This window comes from Leptonychotes weddellii, chromosome X, assembly GCF_054177405.1.
Source record: "Leptonychotes weddellii isolate Sample4059 chromosome X, ASM5417740v2, whole genome shotgun sequence".
NCBI classification, from domain to species: domain Eukaryota; kingdom Metazoa; phylum Chordata; class Mammalia; order Carnivora; family Phocidae; genus Leptonychotes; species Leptonychotes weddellii.
Genome location: NC_138385.1, coordinates 70983696 through 71005362, shown reverse-complemented (window position 1 = coordinate 71005362; position 21667 = coordinate 70983696). Strand labels below are relative to the sequence as shown.

Here is a 21667-nt window from a genome sequence, read left to right as displayed (position 1 = left end):
GTGAAGTAGGAGTTAAGGTCGGTCACCTGTTGGGAGACTGGGGCGAGGAGAGGGAGAGAGAAGAGGGGCAGAGGAGGGAAGAGGTCTGAGGAGAGTGAAGAAGGTTCGTGAAACAGTCATCATGGAACTTGAGACTGGAAATTGGCATGAAAAGTATCTGATTTCGGGGGCCATTTGAGGCTGATGGCTTTTATCTTGACACCAATCTGTTCCCGTGGGAAAACTGTGCCACAGTGTTTGCAGGCGCGGAGAAAGCCCAAAGCAGGGTTTGGTGCAAAGTTATCGACTCTTACCCTCCCTGCCCCTAATCTGTTTCACACTTACTCTCTGCCTCTGTTTCCCTAAAGCGCAGCTCCAGGCCGTGCCTTCTAAGTTACCAAGCATTAGGTGTAGACAAGGCCTTACTCGCGACGGTTTTTGCACACGTGTGTGTCTCCTGCTGTGGGCTAGCCGCATCGAATGGACTTTGCTTTCCCCTGGCTCATGGAACATCTCCCTGCCCCCATCCCCCTCCACGGCTGGCGTTGGCAGGATATTGGACCATATCCCATTCACATCAGGTCACAAGAGCTGCCTAGTCAGCTTCCTCTAGTGCCGACAAGACCCGAGGGCTGGGCTTTCTGCACCCTGCCCCATCCCTCTGGGAGAGGGAATCTTAGAGTGGCAGAAACAGCTTCAGCTGTGGAAAGACACCCCCCCCCCTCCCGGTTTTTTGTGTCCTTTCTCTATAAAGCATCCATCCGAAGATGCTAAGATGGGCGTAAATGACCTCGGCGTGTGTTCCGTGTCTGGGTCCATGTCTGGCCTGTACTTTGTTCTGCACCATGCTGACCTTAGGAGTCTAGTTAGCGGTATGGGAACACGTTTCCCCAAACTGTGTGTGACTTGGAAGGGGGGCAGGCTTCTGCCCTGTGCAGTCCAGAGGAGGAGGAAAAGCCGGGCCGGGTGGGCGGAAGTGACTTAAGTTTCCATTCATTATTTTATAGTGTAATCCAGTATTCCCCTGGGATGAAGCTCTGAGGACAAAGTTGAAGATGTTAATGAGGATGGATTTGGTGGTTGTTTCATAGACCAGGGCTGCAGATGCTTTCGGAAGCTGACTGATTTTTCTCCCAGTAATCAAGGGGTTTTCGTGGTCAGTTTCTGTAATTACTAGGAAGTCTGCGTTCTTTCCTGATTTCCAGAGCAAAGGAAGGTAAGGCACAGGGTGACTTGTCACATCTTAACAAAAACATCCTTTCATCTGCTAATCCTGTTTTTGCAGATGTAAGTAGCATAATGGCCCCTCACCCTCCCTCCCAGGCCTGGGGGAAAGCCTCTCTGGGACGAATTCTGCAGCATTTTTATGGCTTTAAGAACTGACGATCTCCCAGAAATCTTCATAGTTTTCATTTTTTACTAGCATTTGCTGAGCTCAGACTGGGGTGAAGAAAGAAAGAGAATAGAGAGGAGGGTAGAGGGTACAATCTGCACCCTTCCCTTAGGAAGTTAGAATCTGGGTGCGTGACATTGGTGCCGCTGTTCCGAAGGCCAGTGAGGCTTCCTTTGCAGGGCGGCAGGGACATCTGGGAGCAAGCTCTAGGCTCTTTCCCTACGTTGGTGACTGAGCCCTTCTTCCCACACTTCTGCTGGAATTATTGGGCACTTACCATGTCGCCATCAGCCAGTGGATTCATCATAATGCGTGTATTCCTGGTTCCTAGAAAGATAACCTTACTGATCCACTGAGGGGTTGCCAAAAAATCTGCCCCACTCTCCTCTGCGGAAGGGGATGGGCCCCCCTGTGCCGCGCGCCGAGGTAAGCATTGTACAGGTGTCATTACTTTGGCCTAGCATCGGTTTTACAGATGAATCCGGGACTCAGAGCTCTAGGTCAGGTAACCTGCCCAAAGTCACACCTGGCCTGGCGAGGGTGGGGCAGCGCGGGTGTTAGAGCCCGGCGCTCAGCATCTCTCCTTACCCGGCCCCCTTCGTGTCCCCTCGCAGCACCTTTGGCACCTGGGCCAGGCCAAGAGGCTAGGCTGGGGTGGAAAACACACTTAGCCTTACTATGCATAAGCTCCAGCTGCTGAGCGAATCAATAAAATACCCCTGAGCTGCCGGGAGCACCTGCGCAGAAAAGCCGGCGACTCGGCAGCCGCCCTCCCCCGGGCTGGCCTTCCCGCGGGGCATCATCCACACCCGGTAACTGAACCCACGACGGGAGTTGGCTCCTTGGTGAGTCACAAATACAGCAGGTGGAGTTGCTGCACAAAGGAAACTTTATTTGCATCAAATAAGATCACATCAAATAAGATCACGGGCAATAACTCCCCGAGCAAGGGTGAATGGGTTCCTTTTGTTTAGGGTTAGGATGAATATTTAGGTAGGGGAGCCTTGGGATCATCTGTAGAGGCGGGCATGAGGCCGCGCATGCGCCTTAAGGACACCTGCCGATACACACCTGTTATGTAAGGGAGGCTTGTGCTCCTCCTTGGGCGGAGATCTTGGTATTACAACGAGGTACAAGTAGTTGTCGGTCATTCTAGAGGTCACTCCGTGGTCATCGGCACAGGTGCGAGTGGGGCTGGGGGGCGGTTATGCTCAAACTGGCCTAGGCGGTCTTGTCTGGCTGGAGGTCTCGTCGGGGCGGTCGCTATAGTTCGAGGGGTGTTTTTGGTCTCCATTTGCCTGAGTTAAGAGAGAAGCCTGGAAGAAGAGCTTAAGGAAAAACGTGGGACAAGGGTCAGTGAGTACAAGCAGGTGGCAGTCAACGTCAGGCCTCGGGGGTCTAGCTGGTGACACCCCCAGCCCAGCAGGGAGGGGGGGCCGCCCCTGAGTTAACCAGATCAGCTTCTGGCCGGCGCATACCTGACAGCCAGGATATGGCAGGGAAGGAGTCAGGGCACCATTTTTCAGGCCTGGGTGGGGACCACAGCACCCTAAACCAAGTCACCAAGGACTCAGGCCCTTTGCTGTCTTTGCCACCTTCTTGGCTTTCCTTCTGCGGCGTCTCCTCCCGCTGTCACAAGATGGTAGCCTCAGCTGCAAGCATCACTTCCTCACATAGCTATGCAGGGTTGTTAAAACGCAGGAAGGAAGGAAGCTGGTTAGTGAGTAAGGAAGGGGCGGAGGAGTTTTCCCTCGTGTGTCTCGCCTTCAATCTGGTTATAAAACCTTCCCAGAACCGCCCCCCCACCCCCACAGCCGACGTCCTTTTATTATTTCTCACTGGCTGGCACTCGTTCACATGGCCCGCACGAGCCCAGTAATTGGCAAAAGGGAAAACGGGATGGTCAGTCATTGGCTTAGACCCATGGTTCTCAGCCCTGGCTGAGCATTACATTCACCTGAGGGGCTTTTTTTTTAAATTAATGTCAGTGCCTGGGCTCCACCCCCCAGGGATTCTGATTTCATTGGTCCGGGGTGGGGTCCAGGCATTGGGATGGTCCAAAAGCTCCCCAAGTGATTGTGCGGGCCGGCCGAAGTCGAGAACCGCAGACCTGACCAGTCCTGGTCCGTCACCCGGGCGGGTTTGTTGCCCCTGGAATAAGATCCAGGTGGGGGCCTCGAGGGCTGTGGGTGAGCAGCGAAGGGTGTGCCACCGCATTTTATGTAAAGGAACTTGGAGCTGTGAGGCTCCAAGCAGCTGGAGGGTGTTAATATGGAAAGGGAAAAACTGTCTTCAATTATCCACGGCTCCACTTATCACCCTCTCACATTCCTTTAAATGCTTTGCTGTCCTGGCTTCTTACCTAATAATCCATCATTGTACACACTATCCAAACAGATGGATGTGCTGTCCTGTCCTTTTCAGCATGTCTCCCCTTGACCTCCCCCTGGGGGAGGCCCCAAGATTTCATTCCGGTAGGCATTTAAGACACCTTGGTCTTTGTCCTTGACAAGATAAATGGACCCCCCCCCTTTTTTTTTAAGGATTTTATTTATTTATTTGAGAAAGAGAGAGAGCATGAGAGGGGAGAGGGTCAGAGGGAGAAGCAGACCCCCCACTGAGCAGGGAGCTTGACGCAGGACTTGATCCCGGGACTCCGGGATCATGACCTGAGCTAAAGGCAGTCACTCAACTGACTAAGCCACCAGGCGCCCCAGATGGACCCTTTGAATGAATTGAGGAAAGGAGGTAAGTGCACTATAAACTAATAACCCAACGATCAGAAAGCTTTCTTTCTAAGGAAACCATCCAAACAGAAAAAGAAATGACCAGCTACCACCAACTCCCCACCAAAGCGTTTTCAAAGTCGTTCCATCTTAATCAGGATACTATGCCCCAAACGGCTTATGCATAAATATCATTCAAAGGAGAACCTCTTGCCTAAACACAGAACAGGCATTCGTTAAACATTGTCCCCACATAGATTTTCTCATTCAACAAAATCCATTTAAACCCCCGGTCAGGGGCGCCTGGGCGGCTCAGTCAGTTAAGCGTCTGCCTTCAGCTCAGGTCGTGATCTCAGGGTCCTGGGATCAAGTCCTGCATCAGGTTCCCTGCTCAGTGGGGAGTCTGCTTCTCCCTCTCCCTCTGCCCCTCTTCCTGCTCTCTCTCTCTCTCTCTCTCAAATAAATAAATAAATAAGATCTTAAAAAAAACTCCCGATCATAAGTCGAGGCAGGTGTTGTATTCAAGCCAGAGGGCTGGAAATTAGGATGGGGTATGTTTTTTTAAAAAACACACCCACATCCGGGGCGCCTGGGTAGCTCAGTCGTTAAGCGTCTGCCTTCGGCTCAGGTCATGATCCCAGGGTCCTGGGATCGAGCCCCACATCGGGCTCCCTGCTCGGCGGGAAGCCTGCTTCTTCCTCTCCCCCTCCCCCTGCTTGTGTTCCCTCTCTCTCTGTCTCTCTCTCTCTGTCAAATAAATAAATAAATAAAAAACCCTTTAAAACACACCCACATCCAAATCCTATTATCCCCTTGTGGGGTTAGTGCTGCCTTTGATCAAGACGTAATTGGAGCTCCTCTGTGGGGCTGCCTTCCTGGGCAGGAACCCCTCAGGTGCTGGTGGATTTGGTGTTTAGGGAAAAATCAAGACTCCTCCAGTCTGGTGAGTGAGGCCGGGGAGGAGGCTGGCCCTACCAAAGTGAGGTGTGGCCACGAGATAGTTACAGAGTCATTCCTTAGGGCATGGGAAATCAGTTTTTATGTTAGGGGGTGGGAACCCAGGCTTTAGGCCTGACTCTCCTGGTTACTTCTTGATTGACAAGAAGTATCTTGTCAATAGGCAAGCCCCTAAACCTTTTTGGCTTTAGTGTTCTTGCCGGTAAGAACAGAGGTTAAGAGGATTTCCGGGGTTTCTTGGAGCTAAGGGGAGGTGACGTTTATTGCGTGCCTGTCTTGAGCACTGTGTTACTCGTTCCACGCGTGTTGTGTGGAGTTAGTCCTCATCGCAGGTGCATGAGGTACATAGCATCCCCGTTTGCAGATGGCGAAACAAACCCAGAGAGGTTGGGTAATTGTCAAGGCTAACACAGCCAGCGGATTGAAATCAGGTGCTATGTTGAAACTAGCGCCCCCAATTTTTTTTTTTAGAAATAATATAAACACATGGTGGAGAAAGAGTTTAAAAGTTATATAAGGATATAAAATACCCACCAGTCTTACTTTCCAGAAGCAGCCACATGTATTTCCTAGAAGAAATAACATTTCTTGCAGTATTTGTCTAGAAACGTTTTCTGCAAATTCAAACGTATTTTGCCCTCTTTGGGACAGTTAAATCTTTTTTTTTTTTTTTTAAAGATTTTATTTATTTATTTGAGAGAGAGAGAGACAGAGAGCACGAGAGGGAAGAGGGCAGAGGGAGAAGCAGACCCCCTGCTGAGCAGGGAGCCCGATGCGGGACTCGATCCCGGGACTCCAGGATCATGACCTGAGCCGAAGGCAGTTGCTTAACCAACTGAGCCACCCAGGCGCCCGGGATAGTTAAATCTTTTCAATTTTAATTCCTTAAAAATTTTTAATTGAGATAGAATTGACTGAGAACATCGTGTTAGTTTCAGGGCCACGGCATAGCGATTCCGTATTTGTGTCTATTGTGAAAGGATCACAGCCTAGTTAACCCGTCACCGCGTGCAGTTACCATGTTTCTCCTTGTGATGAGGACTTTCAGGATCTACTCTCTTACCAACCTTGAAATATGCCATACAGTATTATTAACGACAGTCACCGTGCTGTACACCACATCTCCATGAATCCCTCATTTTAGACCTGGAAGTTTGTGCCTTACGACCCCCCTTCACCCGTTTCTCTCCATGAGTTTGTTTTTAGATTCCACATCTAAGGAAGGTCCTACGGTATTTGTCTTTCTCTGACTTATTTCATAGGCATAATGTCCTCAAGGTCCCTCCAGACTCCCACAAGTGACAAGATTTCCTTCTGGTTTATGGCTGACTGATAGCCCACTGTATATAGACGAGCCAAGTTGTCTCTGTGCATTCAGCCCTTGATGGGCGCTTGGGTGGCTCCCACGCATTGGCCATTGTGAATAATCCTGCAGTGCACGTGGGGGAGCAGATCTCTTTTTGAGTTAGTGTGTTTGTTTCCTTTGCATAAGTACCCAGAAGTGGAATTCCCGGATCACATGGCAGCTCTATTTTTAATTTTTTTGAGGCACCGCCACACCATTTTCCATCAAGTGGCCGCACCAATTTCCATTCTCCCCATTTGTAGGCAGTCGCGGTGCTTGGCTGTACTGGATTTCTGCTCCTATCTACTCAAGTCCAGAAACCTGATAGCGACGATGAGATTATCCAAAACGTGACTTTGAAGAAGGTGGTGAAGAGAATTCACAAGTTCCAGATTCTCAATCACTATTTTGGTTTTTTCTTTTTTTTAATATTTTATTTATTTATTTGCCCGAGGGAGAGAGAGAGAGAGAGAGAGAGAGAGAGAAAGAGAGAAGGCACAAGCAGGGGGAGTGGCAGGCAGAGGGAGAGGGAGAAGCAGACTCCCCGCTGAGCAGGGAGCCCAACGCGGGGCTCGATCCTGGGACCCCGGGATCACGACCCAAGCTGAAGGCAGATGCTTAACCCACTGAGCCACTCCGGCGCATCTAAATCACTGTTTTGGAGAAGTACTTGAAGTCGGTCAGGCGCTGCAGAGAACACACCCGGGGAACTTGTTCGCTGCTTTCTGGCCCCCTCACCGCCAGTTCCTGGCCACCGGCCGAGGGCCCGAATAGCACCTGTGTTTGAAGAGTCTCCGGATGGACTGCATTTAACAACTAATAAGGGCATGTTTTTCTTTCCGTAAACCAGTTAGTTAGATTTTTAGGAACTTTTTCAGTATCTCTGTGCCCGTTAAAGAGGGGAGGGGAGGTTGCTTTTCGCTCTAAAACTTTAATTTTCAAAAAATGTGGACTTTTTCTCGACTAAAATTGTATATGCTCTTTGGTAATTTGAAAGTCTGAGAATACTGGCTGCTGACTGTTGCCATCCTCTTCTCACAAAATTATTTTCCATTTTTCTATGGAATGTTCCAACAGCTAACAGTGTCTAAAGTGCTGCCGAGCTCAAGCATTTGTCCTTTAGAAGGATCGGTAATGTTTAGGGAAAGATTTATGGGCTTAAGCCTGGAACTGAATGCCTGCTCACTGTAATAAATCTGTACCTGTTCATACTAAACTTACTGATGAATTATTGAGCTTTTGCTTAGGGGTTTTTCTGAATAATCTTTTCTAAGGCACTGTTCCCTTGCCTTTTTTGTACCAGTGTTTCAGAAAATAGTGGACTCGATTCCTCTGCTTCCACTAAATCCAGTTGTGACAAAATCTTATTTGTGACGTATGTTCTAAAGGTTATAGAAATAGGGGCGCCTGGGTGGCTCAGTCGGTTGAGCATCCGAGTCTTGATTTCGGCTCAGGTCGTGATCTCAGGGTCATGAGATCGAGCCCCACGTCAGGCTCCGTGCTCAGCGGGGACTCTGCCGGAGATTCTCTCTCCCTCTTCCCTCTGCCACTCCCCTCCTCTGAAAAATATAAATTAAATAAAATGTATTTAGTTTTTTTAAAAAAAATAAAGGTTACAGAAATAAAATAATGAAACCTAGTAAAACACCGTAGGAGTGTATTATAACATATTTAACTAGTTCCTAGTCCCAATATTTCATTGCTACATTTTTAATAGTGTCGTATGCACACATGTAAGTATATCTCTGAGAAAAACAGCTACAGTAGGGTGACCCTTATGTGGCCAAGGGTGGTGTACATGTTTTGCATTTTGAGAGGTGAAGTTCTTCAAGGTTGTACCAGTGTTCAACTCCCCGCAGCTGTTTCTGGGAGTGTCTGTTTCCCAGACTTTCCCCAGCGTGGATTTTGCCGAATGGTTTCACTTCAGCTAGTGTGGCGGGTGGAAAAGCGCTTCTTCCCCGAACCCTGCCTCTCTCTGACCCCACAGCGCGTCTCAGACGGTGAAGGAGCGCCCATACCTTGGGTTGTGGTGACCAGGATGCCCAGATGAAATCGCCGCCTTAGCCCTCCTGCAGCCCCCGTGTATTTAGCAAGCGGCATTCCTGTGATCCTTTTGAAGGACTGGATACACTTTGAAACAAAAACGATCACCTTTTCATGAAGCCACACCGATGCACGCCGGCGGCTTTAGCAAGCTCCTTGTCAGGATGGCCTTCTGGTGCTGACGCCGGGGGTCGTACCTGTGGACTGGAGCTTCCGCTATTTCAGGACACTCTCACTGGGGGAATGTGGCTGATTTTCAATAAGGTTTAACCCTTGCTCCATTTTTCTCTGTGCTCCTGAGAGCCCTCTTCGTAGTCTGGGGTGGGGGCGGGGGTGGGGGGCAGAAGTGCCCATTTGCAGTTGTCGAGACAGGATTCAGAGGGTTTTCGAAGAGGTTTTTTTTTTTTTTTTTAGCCTCGGCAGAGATTTTCTTCCCATGAATACAAATGTAATATAAATAGTCCGCGCGATGCTTTTAAAAAACATTTATAAGAACCTGGCTTAAAATTCCTCAGTCTGCCTTTTCTCAGGCTGCCCTCCGCCTGAACAGCCCAGAGAAGAATAGAAACTAAAAAAGCTAAGCTGGTCTCGCTTTTGTGGCCCTGCTGGCCCAGTTGAACAAGGTGACTTAGAAATGAATCCCTCTGTGCCTCTCTGCCAGGTCTCCTGGCTCCTCAGCCTCTTACCCCGAAGTGGAGCTGAAGGAATCTGCTCTGTTGAAAGAGACATTTCTGCCTCCGTGCGGTATGGGATCAGCACAGTAAGGACTAAGAAACAGTCCTGGCCCAGGTTCAAGAGCATGGGGAAGTGGAGAACCGTTTGGGAGCTGAACAGGAAGCAGTCTCAGTTGGAGAAAAGTCGCAGAGCTCAGTGATGCCTTCATGAGAATTGGAGCCCTTCAGCTTTGCTCCCCGCCCCCCTCCTCCCCCCCACCCCCAGCCTGCAGGCACCACGCCAGCGTCCGGGTGTGACATCTGCAGCTGGCCTCGGTCACATTAAAGACCGTCGTGCGGGATGCCGAGCAGAAACTGGGGCATCAGCCGACAGTGGATAGTTTTCAGATAGGGGGTTAAGAGGCCGTAAAGGACGACCACCACGTTTGACCTCGACCACCGTGTTCAGGGTGAACAGACTCCCCTCCCCTGAAATCAACGCGAGTGGCAAGGAGCTTTGCCGTAGAGCGACATTCTGGAAACAGCCACTGAGGCAGACGGGTTTTTGCGCGTGGAATGGAAGCCCTTTCTGTTAAGCCTTTCAGGCAGGTGTTCAGAGGAGCCCCAGAAGGCACAGGGCGCGCCGTGAGGACGCAGGGCAGTCCCCGGGCCCTGCCAGCAAGAGGCCTCAAATCTGGCCTGACATGCAAAATGTCTAGAGGGCCAGTTGGGAGAGGTGAATGTTGTGTGATGGATGTCCCTTGGTCATGGCAACCAGCAGGCTGGAAGCAGAGAAACCAGCCATAACAGAAAGTCAGAAATAGAACAACGACAGAATCATTTGTGAGGTATGGGGAGCAGGTAGGGGCTCAAGACTGTGCGTTCTTTTGTAGAGATGACAAACTGAGGGACGGTAGGAGCAGCCCCCACATGAACTTGGGGGGCTAACCGAAGCAGTTCTTAGAGAACATACAGCTCATGGGAGCAGTAGGGAAAAAGGCCCCAGAGCTTTTGAGGTCACTCTCCCCCCATGACTGAGACCAGGCTTGACGGGAGAGGGCTCGTCACGGCTGCAGAGAGATTATGGGAACAGTAAGCCAAAAAGACTAAAACCAAGATAATGTTTTTAAAAATAGGACTTCCGAGACTCTTAACTCTGGGAAACAAACTGAGGGCTGCTGGGTGGGTGGGGAGGTGGGTGGGGGGCTGGGGTAACGGAGGGATGGGCACGAAGGAGGGCACGGGATGGGGTGAGCACTGGGTGTGATACGCAACTGATAGTGTAGTGAACACTACACCTGAAACTAGTGATGTACTATCAGTTGGCTAATTGAATTTAAATTAAAAAACCAAAACAGACAAAAATAGGACTCCTTTCATACAGCCCAGAGCTGGCATATGTTGAATATTCGGATTTTAAGAGCAATAAAAGCAGATGCTGTTTCTTGCTCTAATAAAGGGTATCACCAACAGGGATGTAATAAAGGAAAATAATACATTTTTCAGGTTCTGCAAACAACTGTTGCCTTTCTGTGCACTCTGCCCCCCTCCCCCCGCCTCCCCCAGCTAGGGATGGCAAGGGGGACTGTTTTGCAAAGAAGAGAGATGGTTGGCTGAAAAGAAACACACACAAACACACCCTGCCAAAGAACAACAGAATTCCTAGCATTATTGAATGCCTTTTAAATTTATTTTTGTTCTATTTTTATTTCTCAGCAAAGGGAAAGTGAAATAGTTTCGAGCTCCAGAGAAATTCATGCCCTGGTCCTAAATATGGCAATCTCTGGCGGTCCTGCGGGCCGGGAGAGGACTGGTTTACCCGCTCCGACCTCCCGTGCCAAAATGAACCTGCTCTCAGCTGCTGTGCCATTTGCTTTTTAAAGATGTATTTATTTATTTGGGAGAGAGAATGAGCGAATGAGCCGGGGTGGGGGGTGCAGAGAGAGAGAGGGAGAGAATCTCGAGCAGACTTCCCAGCTGAGTGCAGAGACCCACCCCAGTGACCCCCTCCACTCCCCCAACCTTCATCCACTCCATTAACCAATAGCCCCTGTGGGGGCCAGAGGGCTGCCTGAATGACAGATCCAAGCTCCGGCACTTCCTAGCCCCGAGCCCCCACTAACCGGGGCTGCCCCCACTTGGTAGATGACAAACATCTGCAGGTGGGCGATCAAATGCATATTATAAGATACTGACTCAGTTCCTTTATTTGAGTCAGGAACGACTTTACTCACAAAAGCAATTATGTATGCCAATTAAAATTATACCTTGGAGCAGCTCAATGAAAGGAAAAAACAAAAGCCAACTAAGCAGACTCAGCTGTTCCCAAGTTTCATAAATACTGTTTTGGAGCATATTCATTTTGTTCTCGAGTGAGCTCAGAAACTTGGGATGTTTTTCGCTGGGGGAGGGCATGATCAAACTGGAAGCATGTTATTATTTTATCCTGTCCTGTTGAGGAAATATAATGGCCATTTCATTTTGGCCCTGGCTGACTCTGGGGCTTGACCAATGAATGACTCGCATGGGTTGAGGTTTTCCTTGGATTTCTGGAGCAGAGAAGTGAGTCCTTTTCTCTCCCTGTGAGCGGCGAGGAGGTGGGGGGCAGCTCAGCTCCGCCTGGGCTGCCCAGGTCCCAGCAAGTGGCTTCTCCCCTAGTTTCTCCCCCTGCTCCCAGGCAAGAGTTCTGTTTGTGGGTTTTTTTCTTTAACTCCGTTTTCACCTGAAGTGAGAGTTGTTTTAAGTAGTAAGTATGACTAGTGCAAATGTACCAGTAACCCCCCCACACACTTAATTTTTCACACGGAAAGTCTGGAAATAATTTATAACATTTATGCTATTTAAGTACATTTCTAGGCAATTTGGGGGGTGCGGTTGCATGAGCTAACTAAATGTTTCCTATGACATTTCGCTTGAGAGTCACAGTGAGGGAATGCTCGCACTTTGACATTTCTGGGTTTTCAAGTAGTTTCACATTATCCCCAAGCAGCTCCCTTAAAAAAGAAAAAAAAAAACAACCACCCAACAACTTGATGGCCCCATTGTCGTAAACACTGTCAGTCATTTCCGTCTGCCTTAGCACCGCGTTTCACCGATTTGAGGTGAAAACAGGAAGGTTAAGAAAGCTTCGCGGGGGTTAACAGATGATCTTGGGCAGGAACCTCATCCCCAGAGGGTGGGGCCGGGGGAGGATGTTGGGAGAAGCCCCCGCGAGGAGCCGTGGCCGCCGAAGAGGAGGCTAACGCCCGTGCTTGGCCCACTTGTCCTGGACTGGGTCCAGGAGGAAGGCCCTTACAATGGGCTGGAGAGTAATTCGCCCGTGGTAAGGGGCCCGGCTGAATACCCGGAAATCTCAGCCCAAGCCCCAGGGCCCGGCCCCGGCTCGGAGCATCTGCGAAGCGGCTTTCGGTCGTCCACGCCGGCTGCCTCACCTGGCACACGTGTGTGGACAGCGACGGGGGCCGGGGGGCGGGGGGCCGGGGGGGGGTACCTCCGGAGGCGACGCTGAGAAGCACTTGGAAGAAGGGCGGCTGAAAATCTCCAAGTGCAATTGGAGGAGGGAAGTGAGGTGTCCGTGTAAAGCTGGCAGATGCCCTCGGAGGGGCTGGGACGGGGGGCGGGGGGCGGGCCGGGTTCCTGCCTCCCAACCCGGTGAGGGAGGCCGCCGAGAGCGGCGGGGCTGCGCGTTCCTCTGGGCGACTCGAATGTTCTTAAACTTGAAGGCCAGCAGGAAGGCGATTCTTCCTCCTCCCCCATCCCGGCCTCGAAGGTCGACAAAAGTGTGATTAAAATGCTACGAGTGTCTTCCCGAGTTACTGCACCGTAGCGCCCGGAGCCTCCGCCGAGCCAGCTGCCTGCGGGGCGCAGTGGGGCTCCGCTCCCTTGGAGGGCAGCCAGGCTCTCGGTGGTCGGGCAGCCCGCCGCCTTTAGGGCCCAGCTGGTCATTTAAAGACCAGGGGAACTGTAGCAAAGGAGGTCAGATACACCCAGGTCTTTGGAGTATGACTTTGAATCTTTAAGTACATGATCGGTTTTGTTGTTGTTGTTGTTTTAAAGTGCAAGCGAATTTGTGAATTGAGTATTAAGGAAAGACTTCGCACGTCAATGCCACCTATTTTGAAAACAACCCTTTTCGTGTGCTTCACCAAACAGTGATCTACTGAAATCTCTATAGAATTCTGTAAACTGATTGCACTAAGACTGTTTTATTATCTGTTTTCTGTTATCGTACAGGATAGGTCTTTTTATTTTTTTTTAAAGATTTTTATTTTCTTATGAGAGAGCGAGCACAAGCAGGAGGAGGGACAGAGGGAAAGGGAGAAGCAGACTCCCACCTGAGCAGGGAGCCCAGACGTGGGGCTTGATCCCAGGACCCTGGGATCATGACCTGAGCGGAAGGCAGATGCTTACTTAACCCACTGAGGACCCGGGCGCCCTTAATCTTGAGATTCTTAAAGATTCTCAGTAGTGTGTAGGGTAAGCCTCCTTCCTTGTCTTGGCTGTTATAAATAATGCTGCAATGAACATGGAGATGCATATATCTTTTTGAGTTAGTATTTTCATTTTCTTTGGATAAATACCCAGAAATGGAATTGCTGGATCTCCTGCTTCTCCCTCTCCCTCTCCCTCTGCCTGCTGCTCTGCCTACTTGTGCTCTGTCAAATAATTAAAAATTTAAAAAAATCTTTAAAAAAGAATATCCAGAAGGGTCTACACTCATTTCAGGTGCTGGAGGCAGTAGCAAACATTTTTATTTTCCCTAGATTCTGGGTAAATGGGAATTGTTTCAACCAAGAAGTTTAGTAGCTTCAAATTTAATTCTTCATTGTCAAACGCCCAGCAGCTGAAAAAAAAGGGGGGGGAGCAATGCTAGGTACTTGGTCACTGTAGCTTGCTGGTAAACCAAGGGTCTGGTTTTTAAATTTGCCCACAAAGCTGAATACTTCATAGCTTCAAATGAACAGGGCCCCAAAGTAGTACGAAGAGTGAGATCTGGAGTGAATTAAAATTTTAATCCTGTATCTAAGACACTGGGGCTTAAGAATTTGGGGGAACATCACATTAAGAATTCATGGGTATGCTTATGTTTTAAACACAACCCAAGGGGCACCTGGGCGGCTCAGTCGGTTGAGCATCCAACTCTTGGTTTCCGGCTCAGGTCATGATCTCAGGGCTCTCTCTTTGGGCTCTGCGCTCAGTGGGGAGTCTGTTTAAATTCTCTCTCTCCCTCTCCCACCCCCCCCACTTTTGTGCACGTACTCTCTCTCTCAAAAACACAAACAAACAGAAAACCAAACAAAAAAAACCAAAACCCACAACCCGAAATAATGGGAAAATGTTAGGAAATTAACTGAGAGGTTTTTTAGGTTCTACTTGGGGGGGGTGTAGGCTCCATGGAGGCAGACGTCAGAACTGGAAGGTATATGCTGAGCATCCCCGCCCTGGTTCAGTGACGTTCAGGAACTCTGGGAGGACAGGAACCCATTTCCAGTGTGAAGAAGGAAGGGGCCTTGTCAGGTTGCTGCGGGCACACTGTGGGCTGCCCAGCTTGGATCAGCGGGACTTTAGCACAGTTGTTCACGGACCCCCGAGAGGCAGTCACAGAGTTTTCAGAGCTCCTCTCCTCCCACCTTCACCAGCCGGTGATTTGATTAAAAAAAAAAAAATGAACGTGAGTGAAAAGCAGCTTTCAGGTAGATAAAATGAATTTTTAAAAAGATTTTTAATAAAAGGATTTAGAGAGCACTTTGGGGTCCAGAGGTCGGGCTGGTACTATATCTCCATAAATGGGACATTTGTCAGGACACAGGCTCTGACCAGGCACCATTTCGCACTTGGCGAGCTATTGACAGAAAATCGTCCTGAGTTACTGCCACATTGTTGCTGGTCTTTAAAACAACCCAAATGGAGAGCTGAACACATGGCACAAAGAAACGGTGGCAGAGGACCATTTTTTAAATTCAAAATAATTATTGACTCCTAGGAAGTTGCAAAGACAATAAAGGGAGGTCCAGAGCATCCTTCACCTAGCTTTTCCCAGAGGTCGCATCTTTCACGTAGGTCACTATCAACACCAGGAAGTTGACCTTGGTACGACCTATAGACCCCAGTTTTCAACGGTTTTTACATGCCCTCATTCTGTGTGTATGTGTGCACACAGACCTGTGGAACCTGATCACGTATAGATATGTGTAAACACTACCACAATCAACATACAGAACTGTTCCACCAGCATAAAGAAAATCTCTTGGGCTACCCCTTTATAATCATAGACCCCACCCCATCCGACCTTTCCTTGGCAAACATTAAGCTCTTCACCATCTCTATAACTGTATAATTTCAAGTTTGTTACATAAATGGAATCATGCAGTATGTGACCTTTTGAGGTCATCTGTTCTCCGCAGAATTCTCTGGAGGGTCACCAGGTTGTCACGTGTATCAATAGTTCATTCCTTTTCATTGCTGAGTAGTACTCCATGGTATGGATGTGCCACAGTTTGTTTAACCGTTAACCCACTGAAGGACATTTGTGTTGCTTCCGGTTTTTAACTATTACAAATAAAGCTGCTGTGAATATTGGTGTATAGATTTTTGTGCGGACATAACATTTCCTTTCTCTGGGATGAACGCCCATGAGTGCAATTGCTAGATCATATGGTAAATATATGTTTAGTTTTTATAATAAACTACCCAACTGTTTTTGAGAGTGGCTGTACCATTTGACATTCCCACCAGCAGTGTATGAGAGATCAAATTTCTGTGTAGCCTCACCAGCATTTGGTATTGTCACTGTGTTGTGTTTTAGCTCTTCTATTAGGTATGTAGTGGTATGTCCTTGTAGTTTTCATTTGCATTTTCCCAATGGCTAGTGATACTGAACATCTTTTTGTCTGCCTATTTGCCATCCCTCTCTCCTTTTGGTGAGATGTTGGTTCAGGTGTTCTGCCCATTTCCTAACTGGATTGTTTGTTTTTTACTCTTGAATTTTGAGAGTTATTTATATATTCTAGATAAAAATCCTTTGGTAGATATGTGGTTGCAAATATTTTCTCCCAGTCTGTGTCTTGTGTTTTCATCCTCTTAACAAGATCTTTTGCAAACCAAAAGTTTGTAAATTTTGATGAGGTCCAACTTAACAATTTTTTCTTTTGTGGACTGTGCATTTTCTGCTGTGTCTCAGAACTCTTTGCCTAACCCGAGGGTCCTGAAGACTATCTTCTGTGTTTTCTGATAAACATTTTGTATGTTTTGTGTTTCCTTATAAATTTTAAGATAAACTTATCTCTATATACATTTAATTCTATGATTCACTTTGTGTTAGTTTTTGTTTAAAGTGTGAGATTTAGGTAAAGGGTTAGTTTTTGCCTGTGGACGTCTTAACTGCTTCAGCACCATTTACTGAAAAGACTGTCATTCCTCCAGTACATTGCTTTTTCATTTTTGGTCAAAAATCAGTTAGCCGTACACATAGGTAGGTCTATTTCTGGGCTTTTACTGCTCCATTGATCTATGAGTCTGTCCTTCCACCAATACCACCCTGTTCTGATTAATGTAGTTATATGTATCTTAACACTGAATAGAATGATTATTCCAAATTTATTCTTTTCCAGAAAGGTTTTAAGCTATTCTAGTTTCTTTGCCTTACCATATAAATTTTAGAATACGCTTGTCTATATCTACAAAAAGCATTGATAGACTTTGATAGGAATTTTCTAAAATCTCTGTATAGGTCAATTTAGGGGAGAATTGACATCTTTACTATATAGATCAATTTGAGGGAAAAATGGACATCTTTTACTGTTGAGTCCTCTGATACATGAACATGGTTATGTGTCTCTGTTGATTTAGATCTTGTTTGATTTCTTTTATTGGTGTTTTGTAGTTTTTAGCACATAAGTCCTTTACTTGTTTTGTTAGATTTATATCTAAGTTTTTCATTTCTTTTGAGTGATTGTAAATAGTATGAGTTTTAAAATTCAGTTTTAAAATGTTCATTTCTGGTATATATAAATCATATAGATATTTAATATTGATCTTGCATCCTGCAAACTTGCTGAATTCACTTATTAGTCGTGTGTGTGTGTATTCCCTGGGATTTTCTATGTATATAATCATATCACCTGCAAATAGGGACAGTTTTATTTCTTCCTTTCCTGTAACCATGGCTTTTATTCCCTTTTCTTGCCTTATTTCATTGGCTAGGACTTCTAGTATTATGTTGAATAAGAATGGCAAATGCAGAGGTCGTTGCCTTGTTCCTGATCTTGGGTGAGAAGGCATTCAGTCTTTCACCATAAAGAATGAGGTTAGGTGTAGGTTTATGTAGAATTTTTAAAAATCAAGTTGAGGCATTTTCCTTCTATTCCTAGTTTGCTGAGAATTTCTATTCTATATTTCTATAATAGAAATTCTAACATCTGAACAGATGTTAAATGCCTTTAACAGATGGAAGTGCTTTTTCTGCATCAATTGATGTGATTGTGTGATTTTTCTTCCTTAGCTTATTAATATGGTGGATCACATGATTGATTATTGAAACTGAACCAGCTTTGCCTTCTGGCATAAACCCCACTTAGTCATGATATATAAATTTTTTCACATATTGTTGAATTTGATTTACTAATACTTTGTTGAGGATTTTTGCATCTAAGTTCATGAGAGATACTGTTTTCTTTTTTTTGGTATTTGTCTAGTTTTGGTATCAGGTAATACTGGCCTCATAATTTTGTGGAAGAGATTGTGTAGAATTAGTGTTAATTCTACTTTAAATATTTGGTAGAATTCTCCATTGAAAGTATATAGGCCTGGAGATTTCTTCTTTGGGAGTTTTTTAACAATTAATTACATTTTTAATAGCTATCTAACTTCAAATTATCTACTTCATATTGGATGAATTACGGTAGTTTGTGCTTTTTGAGGAATTGGTCCATTTCATCTAAGCTGTCAAATTTATGTATGTAGAATTATTTTTAGTGTTTTTTTATCCTTTCAATGTCTGTGAGTTCTGCAGTGGAATTCCCTGTTTCATTGCTGATAATAGTAATTTGTGTCTTCTCTTTTTTTGTTTTTAGCCTTGGTGTAGAGATTTATCCAAGTCTTAATCTTTTCAAAGACCCAACTTTTTGTTTTGATGATTTTTCTCTATTGTTTTTCTGTTTTCAATTTTACTGATTTCTGCTCTTGTTTCCCTCTGATTGACTTGTGCTTATCTTCTTCCAGTTTCTGGAGGTGGGTGTTTAGATTACTGATTTGAGACCATACATCATTTGTGTCAGCATCTAATACTATAAATTTCCCTCTCAGCACTGCTTTGGTTGTGTCTCACAAATTTTGATATGTTGCATATTCATTTTAATTCAATATATTGTTGTTTAATATTCCATGGATTATTTAGAATTCTGTGTGTTCTTTAATTTCCAAGGATCTGGAGAATTTCCTGCTATCTTTCTGATATAGATTCTTAGTTTGACTCCATCATTAGTGAACACACTCTGTATTATTATTTCAATTCTTCAAAATCTGTTCAGGTTTGTTTTACGAACCAGGATATGGCCTGTGCTGTGAATGTTCCATGCATGCTTAAAAAAAATGTGTCTCGGGGCGCCTGGGTGGTTCAGTCAGTTAAGCATCTGCCTTCAACTCAGGTCATGATCTTGGGGTCCTGGGATCGAGCCCCATGTCAGGCTGCTTCTCCCTCTGCCCCACCCCCCGCTCATGTTCTCTCTGTGTGTGTGTCTCTCTCTCTCAAATAAATAAAATCTTTAAAAAATGAACGTGTTTCTATTGTTATTAGGTTGAGTGTTGTATAAATGTCAGTTCGGTCTTGTTTGGGTGATGGTATTATATAGTTCCTTCTATCACTGTTAATTTTCTGTCTAGTAATTCTATTAATTGTTGAGAGAGAGGTATTAAAGTTTCCAAGTATAAATGTGGACAGGTCTACTTCTCCTTTCTGTTCCTTCAGGTTTGCTTCAGAAAATTGGAAGTTCTGTTGTTTGCTGCATATGTAGACATTTTGGATTGCTATGTCTTGTTGGTGGGTTGAGCCTTTTTACCATTATGTACTCTCCTTTGTTGTCCCTGGTAATTTTCTTTGCTCCAATGTTTATTTTATCTGATATTAATATAACCGCTCTTCTTTTTTCTGATTATTTTGAGAGAGAGAGAGAGCATGAGGGTTTGGGAGGGGCAGAGGAAGAGGGAGATAGAAAATCTTAAGCGGGTTCCACACCCAGCACAAAGCCTGATGAGGGGCTCAGGCTCATGACCCTGAGATCATGACCTGAACCAAAATCAAGAGTCAGATGTTTAACCGACTGAGCCACCCAGGTGCCCTTTTTTCCTGATTTTTTTATTGAGATATAATTCACATACCACAGAATTCACCCTTTAAAGTGTTTGATTCAATGGCTTTTAGTACATTCAGAAAGTTGTGCATTGATCACCACTAATTCCTGTTTTTCTGATTATTGTTTAAAAAATGGAAAAACCAAAATTCAACTTTCATTCAGTAAATATCCTTTGGTCCTTATGCAGTTTTGTTGCAGAAGGTGAAGCCCGTGATTTTAGAACAATGATAGCAATTTATCAACCAATCAGTTTTCACACAGTTTGAATAATCGTAGCAATTTCTTTGAACTGCCTGTAGAAATTCTGAAATTGTCATTTCAAAGGACTTGTTCTTTACTTGGCCTGAATGATCTGCCACTTTTAGCATCACTGCAACATAAGGACACTTAGTGATCTGCAACTGTCTGAGCTTACAATCGTGCCCAGTTTCAACTGCAGACCTATAAGCTGGTTGGTGACATCAGACTTAGCATATGGCAGTAGCTCACTAGACCCCTTCATGACAAGTGTCCAGGACTCACACCACCAACTCCTTTCAATTCATGTTTATATGGCACATTCTTTTCATCCTTTTACTTTCAACCCACCTATATCGTATTTGAAGTGAATTTCTTGTAGACAGCATTTTGTTGGGTCATGTTTTAAAGCCATTCTGCTGGTCTCTTTTTGTATATTTGTGAATTTAGACCATTTATATTTAATGTGACTATTGATCTTATAGGGCTTAAATTTGCTATTTTTAAAACTTGATTTCTGTTTGTTCCCTCTGTTTATTGTTCCCATTTCCCTGTTTGTGTTTTCCTATGAGTTTTGTGAATAATTTTAAGAACTTCATTTTACCTGCAGCATTTTAAGGTATTTTTGTTTGTATGCTTATTTTAGTGCTTTTGCAACTAATCGCAATCTACTGGTCTCAACATTTCACTACCTCAGGTGGAAGTATACAAACTTCATGTCCCTTTAGGTTCCTTTATCCTGTCCCCTTTGTAATTCTCTAGTATTTTTTTTCTATATATGTTGAGAACTACGTCATACAGTGTCATAATTTTTGCCTCAACTATCAAATATAATTCTTTAAACTCAAGAGGATAGTCTGTTAAATTTGCTCCTATTTTCTGTTGTTCTGTCTTCATTTGTGATACTTTGTTTCCTTCTTTTATCATTTCCTTTCTGTTGGAAGAACTTCCTATAGTGGTTCTTCGTACTACAGCAGTTGTGTTAGCAACACATTCTTAGTTTTCCTTCATCTGAGAATGTCTTTGTTTCACCTTCATTCCTGAAGGATATTCTCGTGGAATATAGAACTCTGCATTGGCAATTATTTTCTTTCAGCACTTGCAAAGTATTGTGCCACTTCCTCCGGCCTCCATGTTTTCAGATATGAAATCCACTGACATTCAAAGCCTTGTTTCTGTAAGTAATGCCTCAGTTCTTTCTAGTTGCTCTCAAGATTTTTTTCTTTGTCTTCCCTGAAGTTGGATTATGCTGTATCCTGGTGTAGATTTCTTTGTGTTTCACTCAGCCCCTTGAATCTGTAGGTTTACATCTTTTGCCAAATTTGGGAAATTTTCAGCCATATTTCTTCGAGTACTTTTTTAAGCTTCAATCTCTTGTCCTTCTCTTTTTGGAACTCTGATGAAATGAGAATAGGTCAGTTATTGTAGTACCACAGGTCCCTGAGGCTCTGTTCATCCTTTTTCACTCTATTTTCTCTCTGCTATTCATATCAGATAATTTCTATAGCTGTCTTTTCAGATTCACTAATTCTTTACTCTGTCATCTCTATTCTGCTATTGAACCCATCCAGTGAGGTTTTAAAATTTTGGTTATTGTACTTTACAGTTCTAAAATTTCCATTTGGTTCTTTTATATATATATATATATATATATATATTTCTTTGCCAAGAATTTCTATTTTTTAATTTGTTCCAAGTGTGTTCCTAATGGCTCACAGAAGCATACTGATGAGAGAGGATAATTTCAGAATCTGTGTTGTTTCAGGGTTGGCTTCTGTCACTTATCCTTTCTCATTCAAGTCAAAATTTCCCTGGTTCTTGGTTTGACAAGTGATTTTTTTTAATGGTGTCCTGAATATTTGGGATACATTTGAATCTCTGAATTTTATTTAGATCTTCTCTTTTAGCAGGCCTCCAGCGACACTGCTGGTGGAGGAAGGGATGCACCCCTGGTTACTGCCAGGTGGGGGTGGGACTCTCGAAGT

General features: G+C 45.4%; 1 protein-coding gene, 1 long non-coding RNA gene and 1 pseudogene across 4 annotated transcripts in view; 1 reads left to right on the top strand and 2 right to left on the bottom strand.

Annotated features, from left to right (window-relative positions):
* The window catches only part of LOC115940540 (carbohydrate sulfotransferase 7), a 58806-nt gene that overhangs the window by 2010 nt on the left and 35129 nt on the right, over window positions 1-21667 (top strand). Inside the window, exon 1 of one of the 3 annotated variants that reach the window (XR_004075276.2) lies at window positions 4030-12536. The exons of the other annotated variants lie outside the window; for them this stretch is intronic. The gene's annotated coding sequence lies outside the window, so the exon portion shown is untranslated. Of the gene's footprint in view, window positions 1-4029; window positions 12537-21667 lie in introns of those variants that run through there. 3 annotated transcript variants of the gene reach the window in all.
* LOC145717934 (uncharacterized) lies at window positions 982-3165 on the bottom strand. Its single transcript, XR_014141463.1, has 3 exons — window positions 2444-3165; window positions 1650-1699; window positions 982-1173 (listed from the first exon to the last, which is right to left on the bottom strand). It is a non-coding gene; the product is annotated as an uncharacterized LOC145717934 (long non-coding RNA).
* On the bottom strand, window positions 19699-20027 carry LOC102733862 (COMM domain-containing protein 6 pseudogene; annotated as a pseudogene).